The sequence below is a fragment of the Equus asinus genome, chromosome 3 (assembly GCF_041296235.1).
Source record: "Equus asinus isolate D_3611 breed Donkey chromosome 3, EquAss-T2T_v2, whole genome shotgun sequence".
Lineage (NCBI taxonomy): Eukaryota > Metazoa > Chordata > Mammalia > Perissodactyla > Equidae > Equus > Equus asinus.
This window is the reverse complement of record NC_091792.1, coordinates 115225389-115244786: the sequence shown is the minus strand read 5'-3', so window position 1 is coordinate 115244786 and position 19398 is coordinate 115225389.

Sequence of the window (19398 nt, the reverse complement as noted above, 5' to 3'; positions counted from 1 at the left end):
TGAATTTAAAAGATGGAATATCAACTCATAGTTTTATTTTAAATGAGTCAAATGCTGAATGTTTCCTGATGTTGATCACGCATAGAATCTAGACTAATAATAAATATCATTTATTGAATCTACCATTCCATTTTAGTGTCACCAGGTATGTGACAACAGTGAGTTAGAATCAGAGAGCAATTGTCACTAAAGTAAAGCTACTAACAGTAGAGGTCAAGTACTAGAAGTTGATGTTTAGGTCATCTGCTGAAACGTGTCTTAAATGGCTTATAAGACCCGGTAAACTTTCAAGCTTCTCATCTCAGTCACTATGATTGATCGCTTAATTTGCTTGAAATAATCCCATAAATTATGTGAACATTTTACAATTGCAAAGACTGTAAAACAGGAAGATTGGCTGAAGAATGAGGAAAAAAACTGATTTAAAAGAAGGAAAAATCAGAAATAATTAGTAAAGAGCAGGGAAAATGTATGACAATTCATAAAGAATTGCAAATGAACTTTATGTGCACCAAAACCTTCAATGTTAAAAACCAAATCCTGTGACTGGAAATACTGATTTTCAATCAAATTGTCATTTTAGACATATACTGTCAAGTTGACCAATATGCTTTTGACCAAATTACTTTTTAGCCAAACCACCAGGTACTAGTGAACAAGCAATTACAACACATTGGGAAATACACCAAGAGCTGGGTAAGCGTAAGATGCCATGGAAGCACATAACCCAACCTGCCTGGGAGCTGTCATGGGTCAAAGGAGGCATTCCAGAGTAAGAAACACAAAAGGTGGAAACTGGAGGGACAAATAGGAGTAAACAAAGTGAAAGTGGAGAAAAAGAAGAAAAAGAAAAAAGAGGATACTACATGTACAAACCTCTAGACTAACAGGAACAAGCACACTTATCTTTGGAGCAGAGAGGACAAGAAATTCCTTGTCAGCACACAGCACAATATCTGACATGTATTAGGCACACTGCAAATTTTTGTGAATTATTTTACTTTGCATGTCTGCATCTTGCATAATGAGTGCAAAAATGTTTTTGCAGTAAAAAAACACAAAGAGTAAAAAGAAATAATAATAGTTTTTTAATAAATCCTGTGAGTTCCCTAATTACCAGTTTTCGAAAAACAGATGACTAAGGATTTCATGGTTACCCAGCCAGTCAATTCAAGCACATGTGCCACGTGATTCAATTTCCAGCTGTAACTCTAAACAGTTGTTCTCATTGCCAGCATACTGTAAGCTCTTTGAGGAGAGGTGTCTGGTTCATTGTTGTCCCATCAGCACCCAGCTCAGTACCTGTGGCACACGGCACACATTTGACAAGTAACTCTGGACTGAAGGAGTATATGCTCTTTCCAACACTTGTGAACTTAGTTTAGAATTCTCTGTTGATCTCCAAACCTATACATCCAATACCTCTTGGACATTATCTCTTGAGTGTTTCAGACACTTCAACGCAAAAGTTCAAAACATATCCCCTGGGGCCAGCCCAGTGGCACAGCGGTTGAGTGCGCACGTTCCGCTTTGGCGGCCTAGGGTTTGCCAGCTCGGATCCCGGGTGCGGACATGGAACATCTCGGCATGCCATGCTGTGGTAGGCGTCCCACATATAAAGTAGAGGAGGATGGTCATGGATGTTAGCTCAGGGCCAATCTTCCTCAGCAAAAAGAGGAGGATTGGTAGCAGTTAGCTCAGGGCTAATCTTCCTCAAAAAAAAATTCCCTTTTTCATGCTTCTTATATTAGTAAATGGCACCACAATTGATGTTATTAATTTTTGATTATCCTAAATTTCTCCCATCTCAATTACTCACTCCTTTCATACTAAGACCTATAGATTCTCCCTTTCTAAATCTCTTGAAATCATTTCACCTCTGCCATTTCTCCTGCCATTCTCCAGGCTCTCAGCCCTTATTAACTAGATTATAGTTATATCTTTCTAATTTCACTAACTTCTATCTCATTCTTACCAAAGTGATCTTTCTAAAATGCAAATTTGATTAGTTTATACCCTTTTTTAAATCCTTTAATATCATTGGGATACCTTTTAGGATAAATTTTAGATTCTAACACAGTCTTTCTAAAAACCTTTTAGATTAAGAATACCCAGCTTTAAAAAGAATCTATAGCTCCCAAAAGAATTTATATACACTCACAAAATTTTGCTACAAAATATGAGATATGTACTAAAAATGAAATGTAGTGTACTTTTTTCATGATTCCAACATTACCAACAGATTCACTCCCTATTATAACTATTCATAAAACCCACACAACTTTCATATTTTTTTTCTCACCCTTTTTTCTCTGGGGCAGGTTTTTACGTTCCTAGATATGGAGCCCTTTTGGCCAAGTTAACACGACACTCAGCACTCTGTGCAGCGCTGTTAATCACAGATACTGAGGAAGGGTTAATAATAATCCCCAGTATATTTTTTCCAAGTCTTGTCTCTTTTCATTCACTAATTTCCGAAAACTTTATTTAATATTAATATTATATTTAAAACATCAGGCACACAATATATGCTCATTAAAACTAAACGCTTATTATTCTATTAGTCCACGCCAGCATTACAGCAGCACGTGTGAATCACAGCTCACATTAGAACTCAGTTTCCTCCAACTCAGCTTAATTCCTTTCCAAATCTATTCTGCTCAGACGGCTAAGCACTTAACCTCAGTTCTCACCCCTACACCAGGGTTATGCTAGAGGCCAGTGCCATCTGTAGTGGTCATCAAAGCTCTTGGTTAAGGAAAGAGGCTAAGGACATAATGTCCTCTGTCATCAGTCGTCTTTCTTAACTGCTACTGTCTTCTGGGCCACATTTGTGGCAGGGAAATCATGGTCATCACTGCCTCGGATTCTGTCTGCTGAGCTGGCCCCTGCCACCATCCCTCTCTTGGGCTTTGCTTTCTCTCTATTCTAAGACCCACATATTTCTGTGCACTCTTCCTTCCATTTTTCCACTGCCCAGAGTAATTTCTTTCTAGTCAAGAAAAATATCCTTTTCCCCTCATCACACTAGTTTTAAATCTTCTTTCCACTTTGGGGTTTAATTTTTTAAAGAAAAAAAAGCCACGAAAACTGCTACTTTCTCTCTTGCCCCATCCATCTTCCAAATAAATCAAAGAGGAAAAATACATACGGTAATGCCTCAAAATATTATTTGACCTCATAATTCTGGTCCTTCACAGTCTGAGAACCAGTGGCTGAAGGTACTACTTTCTATGGAAGGATTTTCCTGGTAGCTATTTGTGTGCCCCTTCCATTTAAAAACTGCACTGATTCCAAATTGTCTGCAATATCATGCTGCCTGCCTCTAACATCAACACTGCATCCCGCTTACCTCTGAGAAGTCTGCTTCCAAGCCTAGATCCTATGAAGGATTTTTCAGGCCTGAGCACAGGCAATTAAAAAGGCTTTAGCTGGCAGTCCTCGTGGGGGAAGCTGCCCTCCCCACAGGAGACCCATCCACAGCCGGGTCATTGCAGTCGCTGGAGTTGCAGTCAAGGTCTCAGCACTCCCAGGCCAGCCATGCTCTTCTGTGTCACTGTGTTCCCAAATGAAGTGCCTTCATTCAGAGGCCTCTTTATAGGGCGCCTTCGGCTGAGGGTTCCCCCTGGTGCCTCTGCTGAAACTTCCTGATAGGGAAGGAGGATCTTACAACATTTTCTCCATTTTGACTCAAGCTCAGCACTTTTCCACTGTTAGCCCTTCTCTCTCCCTCATCTCAGCCCACAGGTCCATAAAATGTCAGGAGCCTTTGCTTCAGGGCTCCTTCGAAAGTGAGATGGTCCGTCCCCACATGGGTGCTGATCCACCTGATCTTCACCTGGTGACATCTCACAGGGAAAAATGAAACACTGCGGGAGCCCACACTCTCTCCTGTTTAGCCTCTTGCTTCGACTATCACAGACAGTAATTAAAGCCGTGACTGTTACTTTCATTTTGGCTTGTCTTACTCAACTCCTCTGACACCTGGCAGCTCAGCCCTCTCCAGTTCAGCCCAGCTCTCGACGACCTCCCATGCTTACAACAGGTATGGACTTCCGTCTATTGCTATATTCTCTAGAACTCGATTTTTTCTACCTCATTCAAGTTCTTTACACCTGCTACCATGGCCTCTTCTCCACTCCTCTACAGAAATCTGAATTCAGGTCCCAGGATAGTCTGCCCTGCTCCTTTGCAGATACCAGGGACCTCACAGGGCTGCCATGAGATTACAATATTTGGTAGTCAGGATTTCTCTCCCAACTCCACAATTTCTCATCTATAAAAAAAATACATATGATTTAAATTCCATAAAATTCCCTTTATGTTTTGGAAACATAGGAATCAAATCATATGGGCCTGTTATCTGTAGGTAGTAAGAGTTTTAATTTTCTTTTTCCTGAGAGGAATTTCTCATGTAGTTCTTTGTGTTGAAATTTGTATTTGCTTCAGAATCAAGAAATGTGAGTTCTGATCTCAGCTCCTCCACTTCCTAGCTCTGACCTCCCTGAGTCTCAATTTTCTTAAATGTAAAAACAGTTAACACCCCCACAGGATTACTAGGAAGTAAAATCAGATAGCATACGTCAAGTACCTGGGTATGCACTTACCCCATAGTATGTACTCAACAAATGTTAATAACATTTTGTTTCTTTAAATTGAGAGTAAGCAAATATGCATAAGAGAGATGATTCAAATTTTTTTATGAATAGAACAGAGTTTTATTAGCTTGTAATTTTATTGATAAAATAACTTGTGGATCCATTGATTTTTGATGGCACTCTATCCTAAAGTGTCCATCAGGATAAATAACTATAAATATGGCATTTCTCATATGGCTTTTTGAATTAATATTTTAGATAGATTATTTTTCATTGGCAGTCATTTATGTATTGATGAATAACTGCCCGAAAAGCTTTGTTAGCAGAATTGACGTGAAAATGTTCTCTCCGATACTAGTAAGGTGACAGAACTACATTTTAAATGCAAATTTAGTTCTTAATAATAAAGCATGCAATTAGCATACAGAGGGATCCATGCCTTCCTATATACTATGATACGGAGAAATTATTTAATTTCTTTAGTAGTTATATCAGAACCTATAGATAAAAGTTAAAAGAAAAAAGATAAGGAAACACCTAGTTCTATACCAAGCTAAATTAAAACATAAAGTCCCAAAGACTTCTTTCCCATTCTGAATCTTGATGGTTCTAGAATTTAACATAATGTGTCAGATATTATCTTTTGGTAGTCAACCCCCCACCAGGCCTTCAGCTCCAGGGAAAGAATGGACTTTCTATAATTACTGCTCTCTGGATCATACCTCCTTCTCACTTTTATTCTTCCAGAGATGGATTCAGTATGAACTTCCTGTAATTACTGAAGTCTACAAGAAAAGCCACATTCCTCCCTTTCGCTTCTCAAACTCTTCCAACATTTTGATAAACAATTCCTTGCAATAAATTCTTCCCTATTTGGATATATATAGTAGCTTCTGTTTTCTTGTCTGGACAATGATAGATGTACTGTGGTAGTCAATGGGCAACATCTACCATCATGTCATCTATATCTCCATAAGGAGATTACATCCAAGAGGTTAGGAATAATGTTTGTTGATGTAAAATTAAATGAATTTAACCTTATTGTCTACAAATTACTTCTCCAAACATTACTTTATTTGATTCTTACCATGCTTGAAGGATAGGGTAATAAGTAATGTTTACAAACATGTAAATTTATGTGTATGAACCTGAAAAGATTAATTGATGTCCTTATGACCATACGGCTAATTCATTTAAGGAATAACTATAGCATCAAGCAGGGTCCTTAGCTGTAAACAACCGACACTGACTCTGGATATTTTAAGATAAAAATAGGACATTGAAAGAATGTCAGTTACCTCACTGAATTATTGGAAATCTTGAAAAACGTGCAGGAGCAGAGGGATGCTGGACAGCAAATTGGCTCAGATACCAAAGCCAGGCTATTTCAATCTCAATTTTGCCACTTAATATCTGCCTGATTTGAGGCAAATTGCTTATTTTTTCTGTTCCTTATTATTTCATCTGTGCAATGGGAATAAAAATAGTCCCTATCTCGGATAATTTTTATAAAGAATAAATGAGTTTCATCAATGAAAAGTGTTTAGAACAGTGTTAGGGCCACAGTGAGATCTCAATAAATATTAAAATGAATCAGTGAAAATCTTGCCAGTCTGAAGAGAACAACCACTCTATCTCCCCTGTATTGGTGTCTACATTTTCCGCCACCAGAGGTTGGATGCTGCTCCTGACACACAGCACATCTGCAATTGGGAACTCGTGGCTTTCCCCTCCAAGACCAGGTTGAATACTCCACTTTTCCTGCCCCATTACCAAACCCTGATTGCTGATAACAAGTCATATACTCATGTCTCAGCTGCCATAAAGCTCGGAAGACCTTACTCAGGTTCTATAATTCCATGTAGGTTCTACCCAACCCAAGCTCAGAGAGTAGAAAATTCTCCGAACATATGAAGGGGGTTCATACACTGACAGACAAAAAAAGGAAGAGAGGGATGAGGCAGAGATAGAGATGGGGGTGGAGGGAAAAGAAGAAGGAAAGAAAGAGAGAGAGAGAAAGAGAAAGGAGGGGAAGGAGGGAGGAAGCAAGGAAGGAAGGAAGGAGAAATGGACACATGTCCTCTATAGCTCCTTGGTACGGGAGGCTGGTACAGAGGAGGATTTCTTTTAGAATTCACATGCAAGTTCTGTTATTCTGCATGTGGATAAACTTTGGACAGATTAAAATGTAATTCTCTTTTTCCTTTTCTCTTAGCATCTAACTCTGCTCAGTTTCCACATGTTTGTGGACTCTAGTGAAAAAAGAGCTGACAGACATAGTGAGTCAGAGAACTTTTTTTTTGTCACGCAATAACCAGCAAACTCAGTGCAGGTAAAATCGTCGGGTAGCATATTATTCTTGCCTGGAAGATTGTTTCTTCACTTCAAAGTTTTCAGTCCAGCTGAGTTTTCTTGCACATAGACAGGACTTAACACCTCTCTCTTCTTTCATTTTCTTTTTTCATCTCTCCTCCCAATATATGAAATGGATAGAGAGTATCTTGCATTCATAGCACATGTGCACAAAATGTGACCCTATAAGGATGAATCTGATTTATTTACAAACATAGTGGGACTTAAATATACAACCAAGTGCTCCCTAACAGTCATCCCTTTGAGGTCTATATCTTATTTTAATGATGCTATTTGTGTTCAATCACATCTGGAACTCCTCTTTCAGAAACTGCTATTTCAATCAGTTCAGAGCCTACAAAAATTATTCTCTTTTCTCTAAATTACATTTCATGTTTTTACTAACCACATAAAAATATTACCAATAATAATATAACTTCTTTATTATATTATTTATTAGACTTGGTTGTGAATAACTTTCGCATTTTTTTGAAAAATTACAATCCATATTGTAAAAGTGATTTTTCCACGAAAAAGGATTTTTCTTAATAGCATTGGCTTTGGAAATAATCCTTAAGTATATATTTTGTTGTGTGACCTTTTGAAACCAGTCTCATTTGATTATATCGTATCTTATGGTAGTATTATTTGTAATATATAAAATGAATCTCTGCCTTAACATAAATATAATCTAAAACTGATTTGTTTAAAGTCTTATTGCATTCTATCTAATTCATCTTGTTAATCCTGGTTTCTAATTATCTCGCAATACATACTTACCAACAAAAGAAAAATATACTATATGGCAAGAGAGGAAAAAAAGAAAATGGAGTGGAGAAAATAAATGATATAGTCCTACCATTACATAGGCAGCTATTTAACCCCAGAACCTTCACGCCTCCTGGCTAGATTTCTCCAAGACAACATCTTGAAAACTAATTCCATTTTCTTAGAACTCTCTAAAAGCTTCAATTAAATTGTGTACATACACAGAAACTGAACCAAAGGTCACCTACCCAAACAAACAGGGAAAACACATAATTGTAAAACATTCAATAAATGTGTTTTAAACAACTGCAGAATGTGCCAGGTTAACTTCCAAATTATACAGTCGAGTAAGGAGCTAGCCTAGAAAGCCAGCACATATTTGCTTTCCTCCTCAACCTCCCTCTTCCTAATAGAACCTATGATGTTTCTTAATCATTAAGAAATTCCTATTACTATTTAGTGTGCTTCTTTGAATGCCAGTGAATCATGTTCATTAGCTAGATCTAGATAAGCACGTTGATGAATACATTATAATTATAATTAGCTTTGGACTTCTGAAACCAAAAAAAAGCCAAACATTAAATGAATCTTTAAGTCCCTGGTGTCCTATACGGAGTCTGGGTCACTGAAATACATACCATTTCATAATCAAACAAAAACCCCTTTCAATAAATTCAAGAAGGAGGAAAAATAAATAGATACGTAAAAACACAACGATCTCTTTTCACAGCAATTGTTTCTACAATATACGGCAGAGCAGAGAGCTATCACTTTCTCCAACTTTATTTGCAATATTTCTGTAGCCAAGCCCATTTTGTCTGCTTTATTTGTTGGTGAAGTATTTGTTTTTGCAAAGCCAGGGCAATAAAGAGAAATAAAATATAACTCTAGTGCATCACATTGCAGGCCTACTGTTTTATCATCTCACAAGTGTGACAATAGAAATAGAACTTATATTTTAGAAAATTAATCAGTTTTTCAAGGTGCATAACAACAGGAAATTTTACAAGCAAATATTGTACTCTTACTGTCCAACGATTAGAAAAAAAGTGAGAGAAAATGTTGGGGAGGGATAAGCAAAACTTTAAAAAGAAAATCAAAGCATAAACATGTGAAAATGAAAGATTACATTGTTAATAACAGATATATTCAGTTTAAAATGTGTTCCATGAAGATTTTTGAAAGCTTGTTTTCTCCTATATGTTAAAGAGTAAAGGATCATACAGGATAATGAAATGGCATGAACTACTTGTTTCCTCTCATGAAATCAATCTGGAGAAGCTATAGAAGCCAGAGAAGAACTTGGACTTAAACCAGGAAATAAAATTAACAACAACAACAACAAAAAACCCAGCAACAATAGAAATGACAAACTCCTGGGAAGACAGACCGTTTTCTTGAATTAGTGTGTGTGAGATGCAGGAAGAATGAGGATCAGTATGCTAACCCAGGGGCAAGAACAGTAATGGATGGCAGGAAGAGGTTGGAAACAGAAGTGTACATGCTGTTCTTGCCTCTCCCCAGCACAGATTTTAGAAAATTGTACTAGACCCTTTCGTCAGAGCTATCAGCAGCGGCAGTCCAGATGCAAGCGCAGAAGTCCATGGGAGAACTTTCAGATGAGCACAAGCCCCACTCTCTACTGGGACGAGGAGTTGAAGGAAACAGGAGAGGATTGACCAGAAAACCATGAAAATTTACTCCTCCACTGCCCCTCAAATACCCAGTATGGTTGGATTACAGCCTGGAGACAATGGCTCCCACAAAGCTGCTTCTCCTTAAGAGTTTATGATGACAACCTCACCCCAGACATTTCTTGGCATGATGTGGCTGTGGAGTCACCTACTCTGGCACCCCGTGTTCACTTCTACCTAAACTCCATGAGACCAACACAGACTAATGTCTGGCTTTAGTCCTTTCTGACACACAATCCAGACAGTACAGTCATACTCCTCCCTAGAGGACCATGAAGTCACACGTGAGGACATCTGAGGTATGTAACTACCTTAAATATAAAGCAACTTACTGGAAAACATGCCATTCAAAGTGGTTTTTGAAACAGACACACACATAATTTAAAATAATAATGACAGATCATTTATACTTAAGAGACAGATATAAGCAAAATTAAATCAGAGAGAAATTACAATAATGAATCAAAAAAGAAGAAAAATGAGGTCAAACAAATGAAACAATATATTAGATGAGTACTAAGATGGCATCTGCTGATGAACAAATTACTGAGTTAGGAGATCAGATGCATGAACTCTCCCAAAGGTAGCAGGAAGGAATAAAGAGATATACAGGATATGCAGAGAAAGAGATAGGCCAAATCAGGTAATAGGAATCCCAGAAAATAGAACGCATAAAAACAGAAGAAAGATGAAACACACGAAAGATGAAAAACCCCAACTTAAGTGATCTATACATTGTCAAAGAGGATAGATAAGGTGGAATGTGAAAACACCAAAGACAAAAGAAAATTCTATGAGCCTACAGAAAATTACCCACAGAAATACAAGGATTAAAGAATGCCAGATGTCAATGGGAACAGGGAGACTGTATGATATTCCCAAAATATTAAAGGAAAAAAATACTGAGTCAATAATTTGATATCCAGCTTAATTATAACTCAAATGGGTGGCATACTAACAGCAACAGCAAAAATCCCAGACACAGAAGGCCTTAGAAAATGTGCCATACAGACACCTGAATTGGATCTACTTTTAGAATACAGAATCAGATAATAAGGAAACTTAGAAAACGTGAACATTTGACCTGATATTTAAACCTTAGTCAGCCTGCTTATATAGTCCTATTCTTTTCACTGTACCATACTGACTAAATTAACAGTAATATTGTATATTTTTAGTGTCTTTACATTTAAAGCATGGTGCAGAAGCAAAAACTATAACAGTGGGTTTTGGCTCTTAGTAGGAGTTACATAATTATTTAAAATTCAATTTGCTTAAGCGACAATTTTTTTTACATATTAATTAGAACGGCCTTCACTGTATTTACATGGTTATAACTTTATAATCACTGTATAAATTACTATGTGTCTGAGAATGAATGTGAGATCCTCAAAATAATTAGGGACAGCTAACTTTCCAATTGAATTGACTACGACATTGTGGGGCCCTTACCACGTGTAAAACATTGTGGTGGTATTTAATATGAGCGAGTGGAGGAAAAGGTTATAATAGCATAATGATAGAAAAAGATAAGTAGTCATTTTAACTCTTCTCTCTCAGCCCACATAAGTAAATCCTATTTGTTCACTATCAAAGTATATTCTAAATACAGCTACTTCTCACAACTCCACTGGCACCGTCCTGTCCCCTTCTCACTGTTTCCACAGCAGTCCTCTTTCCCCTACATCTACGCTTCCCCTCCTTCCCTGCATTTTCCCAGGATCGGCTACAGTGCTCGTTATAACACATTGGTCAGATGACGGTATTCTCCTACTCAGTCTTCTCCAGTGGCTTCCCTTGCATTGAAATAAGCACTTTCTGTGTGCACAGCACTGTTCTAAGTTCTGACATGCAGTGAGTCATTTGTTCCTGAAACATGCCCACGCTCCCAAAAAGTAAATTAAAGCATAGAGAACTGAAGCACCTTACCCAAAGTCACCCAGTCAGTGGTTAACAGTCAATTTTGAAGCTCATGGTCTTTCCCTACGCTTCAGCTCTATCCAAACTGCCTGACCAATGAATGTGTGCTCCTCCAATATCCCTTTTCTTCTGCTCTCTTAGTATTAGACTCCCACCCTTAGCAGGGCACATGGATGCTTCAGGTAAAGACCATACTGTCCAGCCTCTCTTGGAGCTAGTTGTAGCCATGTGCTTAAGTTAGGACCAAAAAGATATACGAAGAATTGTTCTGAGGAAGCAAAATGAGAAATTTCCTCACCAGATGTCTAGAGGGTGACTTTGACCCTTCTTTTTCATCTTTTTATCCTTCCTGATCTTTGGGATGCAGACACGATGGCAGGTACTTGAGCAGACGTCTTAGACCTCACGGAAGAGATCTACACTTTAAGCATAAAGGAAAATGTTAAAAAGAAAAAAAAAAGGCCTGGGTCCCTGATCATAACCAGCCCTGGATATCCTACCTGCAGACTTCTCTTACATGAGGAAAAATAAACTCTATCTTGCTGATGCACTGGTATTTGAAATTTTTTGTCACATGTGGCCAAACTAATCCAAACTAAAAAACATTCAAGTGGAAATGTTGAGTATTTAAATTAGATATAAGAGGAGTTGAGGTCATTAACATTAGATATAAAAGTTAGATGTATAGCCAGAGATATAAATAGCACATAGATACTATTCAAAGGCATGGAATGGATGAATATTTGAAATACATACAAGCATCATTATCATATTTCTTAAATAAACCAATGAGATAAATGCATGGGTGAGGTTATTATGTATAGGATATTATGAGAAAGGAGGATGCTTATAATGTGTTTCCAATTTCTGAGATTGGAATCAAAGCTAACAATAATAAAATACATATTAAGGACTTACTATGTGCTACAGGGACTGATTTATTTGATATTCACAACAATCCTATGTGGTAGGTACTAATTTTATCTCCATTTGAGAGATAGGAAATGGGGGCTCAGAGAGGTGAGTAACTAACCAAGATCAAAGTGTTTGCAAGCACTGGAAGCTGGAGTTGAAACCCAACTATCTGCCAGTGTGTACATACATATTTGATGCCTCTGTCAGAGACTGTATAATTCTGTTTTATCATGATTACTTGTTTAGGGTTGATTTTTCCTTAGTTTGTGACATTCTCCAAGCCAAGAAACAAACCCTAGGCAGCAGTAACTTTAGAACCAGTGAAATGCCTGGCACTCAGGAGTCACTGAATAAATGTTTCTGAATGAATAATAGAATTAATTGAACCAAGTACCCCAATTCTCACTTTCTTAAATACAACCAAAGGAATAGCCATTTCTAGAATAGAATAGAATAGCCATCTAAAGCCACTTCTATTCTCAACATTAAACACTTAAATTTACAACATTTATGTCACTTTTTTAGGTTGCAGTAAATCTATTCCTTACCATCAGCAAAATGAACTAACAGGTAACTCACGTAGTACCCTGCCTGACACAATCAAAGAATCATCCTGGAATTTTCATTTAAGAATGTAAATCTGTATACATTACTCATTAAAGTCTGATTTCAATTAAATCATGCAACTTGATTGCAAGATAATGTAAAGGAAAAGTTTGCTCCAGATAATACCCTGCCAATAACATTTCTATGAGGCTTTCTGCTTTTAAGAGGTTAGAGCAGCATGATAAAAGATCATACATGCGGTTTTGGTTTTGTTGATTTGTATGACTTTGGCTTTCTTCCTCTTCTGAATCCATTTTTCGTTCTGCTTCATAGAGGCCACTTCATTTACTCCAGCCAAGGTCTGAAAGACGCTGGGACTTTGTGCTCATTGTTTCCCATTTGCTCAGCTTTATACTCACTTCCATGTATCTATGCACAGAGTCACGCAGCTAGCCTTTTGGAGATGCCAGGAAATTGCACAGTCCCTTCCTGGTAAATAAGAGGCCACATACCACTCCCTACTCCCCTCTCTGCCTTTGTTCACAGAGTTGCATATGTGGAAGCAAAGACAACCAGTCTGTGTTGTTGAAAGTCAAATGCTTTCGAGCAGTTGCCCTGGCTCAATTCCGTCCTCCCAGCAGATGTATGAATATTTTCCCAGCCCTCCATTACAAATCGGAACCTGCATGCTGCCAAACGGAGCCAACAAATTCCAGACCCAAATTCTAGCAACTGAAGAATGAGAGTCTCGTGGAATTGAATAAAACCAAACTAAGGTCCCAATGAGATGTTCTAACCTTTACCAAGGTTTACCAGACCCATTCCAGGTATAAACATCACTAACAAGTGCCAGGAGCTGGGGGAAACACTGGCAGAAGTGGGATAAAAAGGCCTCCTACAACCCATTCAGAAAACACTAATAAAATCCTCATGACTTCCATTTGCCAAAAAGTGAGCATGATGAATAAATGTGATGCAGTATACACATTTAGACTGACAAAATTTCCAAATGTCAGCACTAAAGGAAAAATAGGAGAAATGGTTTGCATGGCAAGATTTCCATTTTTTCTTCCTATAATGAGTTGTTTAAAGTTGTGAGTATCCTTGGATCCCCAGATGAACGATATTTGATTTCATTCAAGCCTACACTCTTTTTTCCTTTTTTCACTTGGAATATTGAATATACACACCCTGCCAAACCTCCACTAGTATCATCACACACATACTTCAGATTCCCCAGGAGGACCTCCTTCTAAAGTTTTCTGGACATACCAGAAAACTCACTGATCTGTAGTAGCAACAACCGTTTTAACACCAGCTCTTTCCCATTACTACTATTTAGATGCAGCACTCACCACGGTTCCAGATTTTTCACCAACCTCTAAAAGATCAAAGCTATGAAGTATAGAGGAAGTGAGTCCAGGTCACCTCCTCCAGCAAAAGCAAAAACCAAGGAAGGGACTTCTTAAGCACTTGCAATGCGCCAGCACGATTCTAAGCATTTTACATGTAGTAAGTGATTTAATCTTCTGAGAAACCCTCTAATAGAGTTGTCATCATTATAGACATTTTTTTCACAGAAGAGGAAACTGAGTTCCAGAAAATTTAAGCTAATTGCCTAAGGTCACAGCAAGTAAGTGGTATGTCAGGATTTGAATCCAGGAAGTCTCATTCCTGAGCCTAATCTCTTAACTACTATTCTATCCTACCTCTCAATAACAATGATAGCTAACCGTATTTAAGCACTTTCTAGGCCTTTTCTAAGTGCTTTGCAGAAGAGGGGTCATGAGTAGCCATCTCTTTTCAAGGTGCTCAGCAGAGCTTCCTGGATATTCCAGTCATGTTAAAGTGGTGGAACCTGGTGTAGTCACCAGTCCACCATTCCATGATGGAGTTTAGGAGTGAGGAAGCAGAAATATGGGGTAGCTGTGTGAAAGGGATGTCTTTGGTTCACATCCTCAAAACTTTCAGTTAACTGTGCCCTTTACAAAGCAAAGAAAAATAGCACAAGATTGCTATTTCATTCACTGTGATTTACTATTTTGTTAATAATTGTTTTATCCCACTAGGCAACCCCTTCTTGTATACCCAATTTCATATTTAAATACGAAGAAGAAACTACTTTGGGTCTTCTGAAGAGAAATTTAATCTGAATGCAATGTGGTTCATGTTCACTGATTTTTATACTCAGATTATTCCAGAATGATTTAAATCATTGAGTTCAGAACTGATTCAAATTATAATTGGAATGAAGAAATGGATAAGGAATTTCAATAGACAGGAAAAAAGAGGTAGGTATATAACTAGAGATGTAGCAGGATAAAATACATATTACTTTTAAGAAAAGGAGTTTCATTGCTTTTAGTATATTAAACACCACTAAGCCCACAACATTAGGAAAGTTGAGGGTCTCAGGGTCTTTCTGAGTATGAGGGAGAGCAAGACAAGGAGACGAAACTGCTCTGCATGAGAAAGTAACAGCAATGTGGAGGTTTGAAGTTTGGTAGCCCAATGGAAGTAGCCAAGGGTATCAGGTAGAGAGAGGTGCAAGGAGACGGTGATGAGCTGAGGTCTAACAAAACAATATCCTCTGCAAGAAATTCCCTTATGGCATGGAAGAGGTGATAAATTTTTAGGACAGTGGTTTCTATTTGAATTTGAATTTTTTCTTCCTTGGGCTCTAATTACCCTTTGCAACCCCTTTGGTAAGTGTCTGTGACATGGAATAAACTTGTGTGAGTGGTGATTTAGGGAAATGAAAGGAAGGATCAAGCTGGCTGTGTCTGGCCTGATGGCAGTTGCGGGAGTTTAGAGCGAAGCTGAAAATGAGCTTAAAATGGTGAAGGTAGATGCAGTGTCTTCTTAAAAGAGGATTGCAAGTTCCCCAAAAGTGATGGGGCTATAGAGGTGACCCCAGAGAGTTAGACTGATCTATCGAGAGACAAAAGGAAAACAAAGGAAAGGCAGAGAGAGGGAGAGAAAGAGATTTTATTTTCTTTAGGCAATTTTAATTATATTGACAAAGGAGCTGCAAAGGATGACGCCCAACCCCCACCTCACCCCAAAGCTCACAAATAACTATAAAAAGAGCCTACATGAAGTCTTGCAACTAGCAGAGCAGACGATTCCCACAGTAGTCACTGCAACAAAACAGAGACCCAGATCCCAAACTAGAAATATGATAATCACATTATCGTCTTTTCTCTAATAAAAACAATGACCTCAATCCAGTGGTTTTATTCAAAACAGAGTGGAAAGAATTATTGCATTAGGCTTGTAATTGTTTAGCTTTGTCTGCCAGTAACGAATGGTAGTATCATGTACATAAAGGAAAGAAAAGAAGTTTTAAACAGAGTTGACACTTTTAAAGTCTGGCTGTGCATCAGCTTTCGTTTAGTGACCAGGATGCCGATGGACACATGCAGAAATGGAGTAACAGGAATACACTTTTGTTACGTCTATATGAGAAGATGGATGGTAGCTGAACCTACCGTGGTAACCATTTCACAATATATGCAATTCAAAGCCTCGTATTGTACACCTTAAACTTCTACAGTGATGTATATCAATTATTTCTCAATAAAACTAGGAGGAAAAAAAGAATACACTTTTGAGCTGATGGTGGCTGCTTTTGGGTATATTAGAAAAAATAGTCATACAGAACAGTTTGTATCTAGGAGATAAGAGGAAGGGAGAAGTACCCAGTGTTGTATTTACAAGGTCACGAATTCTGAGGGATATGGATGAAAACCCAGCTTTAATTGTTTAATTAAATTTAATTAATTAATTTAATTAATTGTTTAATTTAAATTTAATTGTTTAATAATTGTTAGTAAAAAAGAAAGAAAGAAAAATAAAATAAAAGGAAAAGAGAGGAGAGGAGAGAAAGGAAAGAGCTGCTTATCTGCAAATGTCCGTTCTTCAAGACTCATAGGGTGGTAAAGCATAGGCCAAGATAATATGTAGAACTGCTAGGTCATAACAAATGGACTTCCTGAACTCTATTTGTACTAGAATTGCATGTCTTAGACTTCACCCACACCCTAGATGGATGGTGTCTTAGCCCATTCAGGTTGCTATAATAAAAATACTGGGGGCTGGCCCCGTGGCCGAGTGGTTAAGTTGGCGCGCTCCACTGCAGGCGGCACAGTGTTTCGTTGGTTCGAATCCTGGGCGCGGACATGGCACTGCTCATCAAACCACGCTGAGGCAGCATCCCACATGCCACAACTAGAGGGACCCACAACGAAGAATATACAACTATGTACCGCGGGGCTTTGGGGAGAAAAAGGAAAAAAGAAAAAAATCTTTAAAAAAAGAAAAACAATACCGTTGCCTGAGTGGCTTAAACAACAGATATTTATTTCTCACAGTTCTGGAGTCTGGGATGTCCAAGATCAAGGCACTGGCCGATTCCAAGTCTGGTGAGAGCCCACTTCCTGGTTCCTAGAGAGCTGTCTGCTGCTGTTTGCTCACGTAGCAGAAGAAGCAAGAGCACTCTCTGGGGTCTCTTTTATAATGCACTAAACCCGAACATGAGGGCTCCACCTTCATGACCTAATCACCTCCAAAAGGCCCTGCCTCCTAAAACCATCATGTTGGGGGTCAGGATTTCAACATATGAATTTTGGGAGAATACAAATATTCGGTTCATAACAGACGGCGACATAAATAGACATGAAGTTATCAGTCAGTTTCCAGTGAAGGGCCATGCAGGTGAGTCATATGCTGACCTACCAGGGATACCTGATGGCCCATAGCATGGAGGTGAAACTGATAATTGTCTGTAATTTAACAGGGGACAAGGCTCTTCCTAACACAGTGAAAACATATACCATTCAGTGAATATAGCTTTTTTTTGGCATTTTATGTTATTTAAAAGTGATAAATGATCTCCAGGCCTATGTCCTGGGCTTCCTTTGCTCTGGTGACTAAGGTTACTGAAGACTCAATTTCTGAATCTCTAAGAGAGTGTTGAGCAAGTACTCGTTCCATCAGGAAGATACATACACTTTTCTATTCTGGGCTTCAAATATCACCCACCAGCAGTTTGGTATTTATCAATCCTAGAAGGAATTAGTGTTATCTTCTCAGTATATAAGACCAATGCCTCACATCTCTCTCTACACATGGTAATTTGGAAATAAAGAATTAGTTCATAGGGGCCGGCCCAGTGTCACAGTGGTTAAGTGTGCACCTTCCACTTTGGCAGCCTGGGATTCGCCAGGTCAGATCCCGGGTGCGGACATGGAACCACTTGGCAAGCCATGCTGTGGTGGGCGTCCCACGTATAAAGTAGAGGAAGGTAGGATGTTAGCTCAGGGCCTGTCTTCCTCAGCAAAAAGAGGATTGGCAGATGTTAGCTCAGGGCTAACCTTCCTCAAAAAAAAAAAACAGAATTAGTCCATAATAATTTAAATTTTATTTTACAAAGTCATGACCACAAATGCTAATGCTGCAGACTTTGTTCCTGTTCTGTTATGTTTAGGACTGGTTATGTACAATCACTTTGAAGAAAGGTTTGGTAGTTTCTTATAAACTTAAACATACACCTACACTATGACACAGCAATCCTACTTCTCGGTAGTTTCCCAAGAGAAATGAAAATGCATGAAGTCCTCCCAAGATTTGTTCAAGATGATCATAGTAGCTTTACCCAAAATTACCAAAAACTGCAAACAACCCAATGTCCATGTGGTATATTCATGCAATGGAATACTACTCAACAATAAAAGGGACCAACTCATAGATACACACATCAAAAAAGTAAATCTCACAGACATTATGCAGAACCAAAGAAGTCATACCCAAATGAGTACATACTGTACAGTGCCGCTTATATGAATTTCTTGAGCAGGAAAAAATAATCTATGTTGAAAAAATTCAGAAGAGTGTTTGTCTCAGGGAAAAGGTTGTGTTTGGAGAGGTAAGAGAAATTTCTAGGTAATTCATTCTATTGACTGCCTAGCCTTTCTTTTTCCTAACAGAATCTTTCAGCTTTAATTTTGTTTATTTACTTAGTGAGTGAGTGAGTGAGTTAGTTACTTGTTGTCATCTATCCCATCCCTACTTCCAGAGAGGGAGCCTGGTGACTGTAACTGTTGAAATGGCAACTCGAGTGGACCAAACATTCTTAAAAGACAGAATTATGATCCATGCTTAGGGTAGAGCCTTCTCTCTTGCTCTTCCACCGGACGTGAACAAATAGACATTACCTAGATATTTCTAACAGCTGTTTTAAGAATGCAATGGGAAGCAGTATCAAAGTGAAGTCTGTCATTAAGATGATAGAACAGAGATGTAGAAAGAACATGTTCTAACTCTGGAGATTACCCTACTCTGTACTTCTTGATTTTGGAATTTATACATTTTCTTAACTTTACAGAAGTCTGAGTGAAGTATTTTACTGCAGACAGCCAAAGCATGCTACATGGAATGGCTCCATTCTCTATGAGAGATTCCTGTAAAAGATTTCACTAAAAACACTCTGGCTCCTGGGTTTTGCTATTTTATCCTGCCCCATACAAGATTTCCTGACTTCAAGGAACTTCCCACACCCCAAACTTTTAGACTATGCCCTGCCCCAATCAATGTCTAGATGAGAA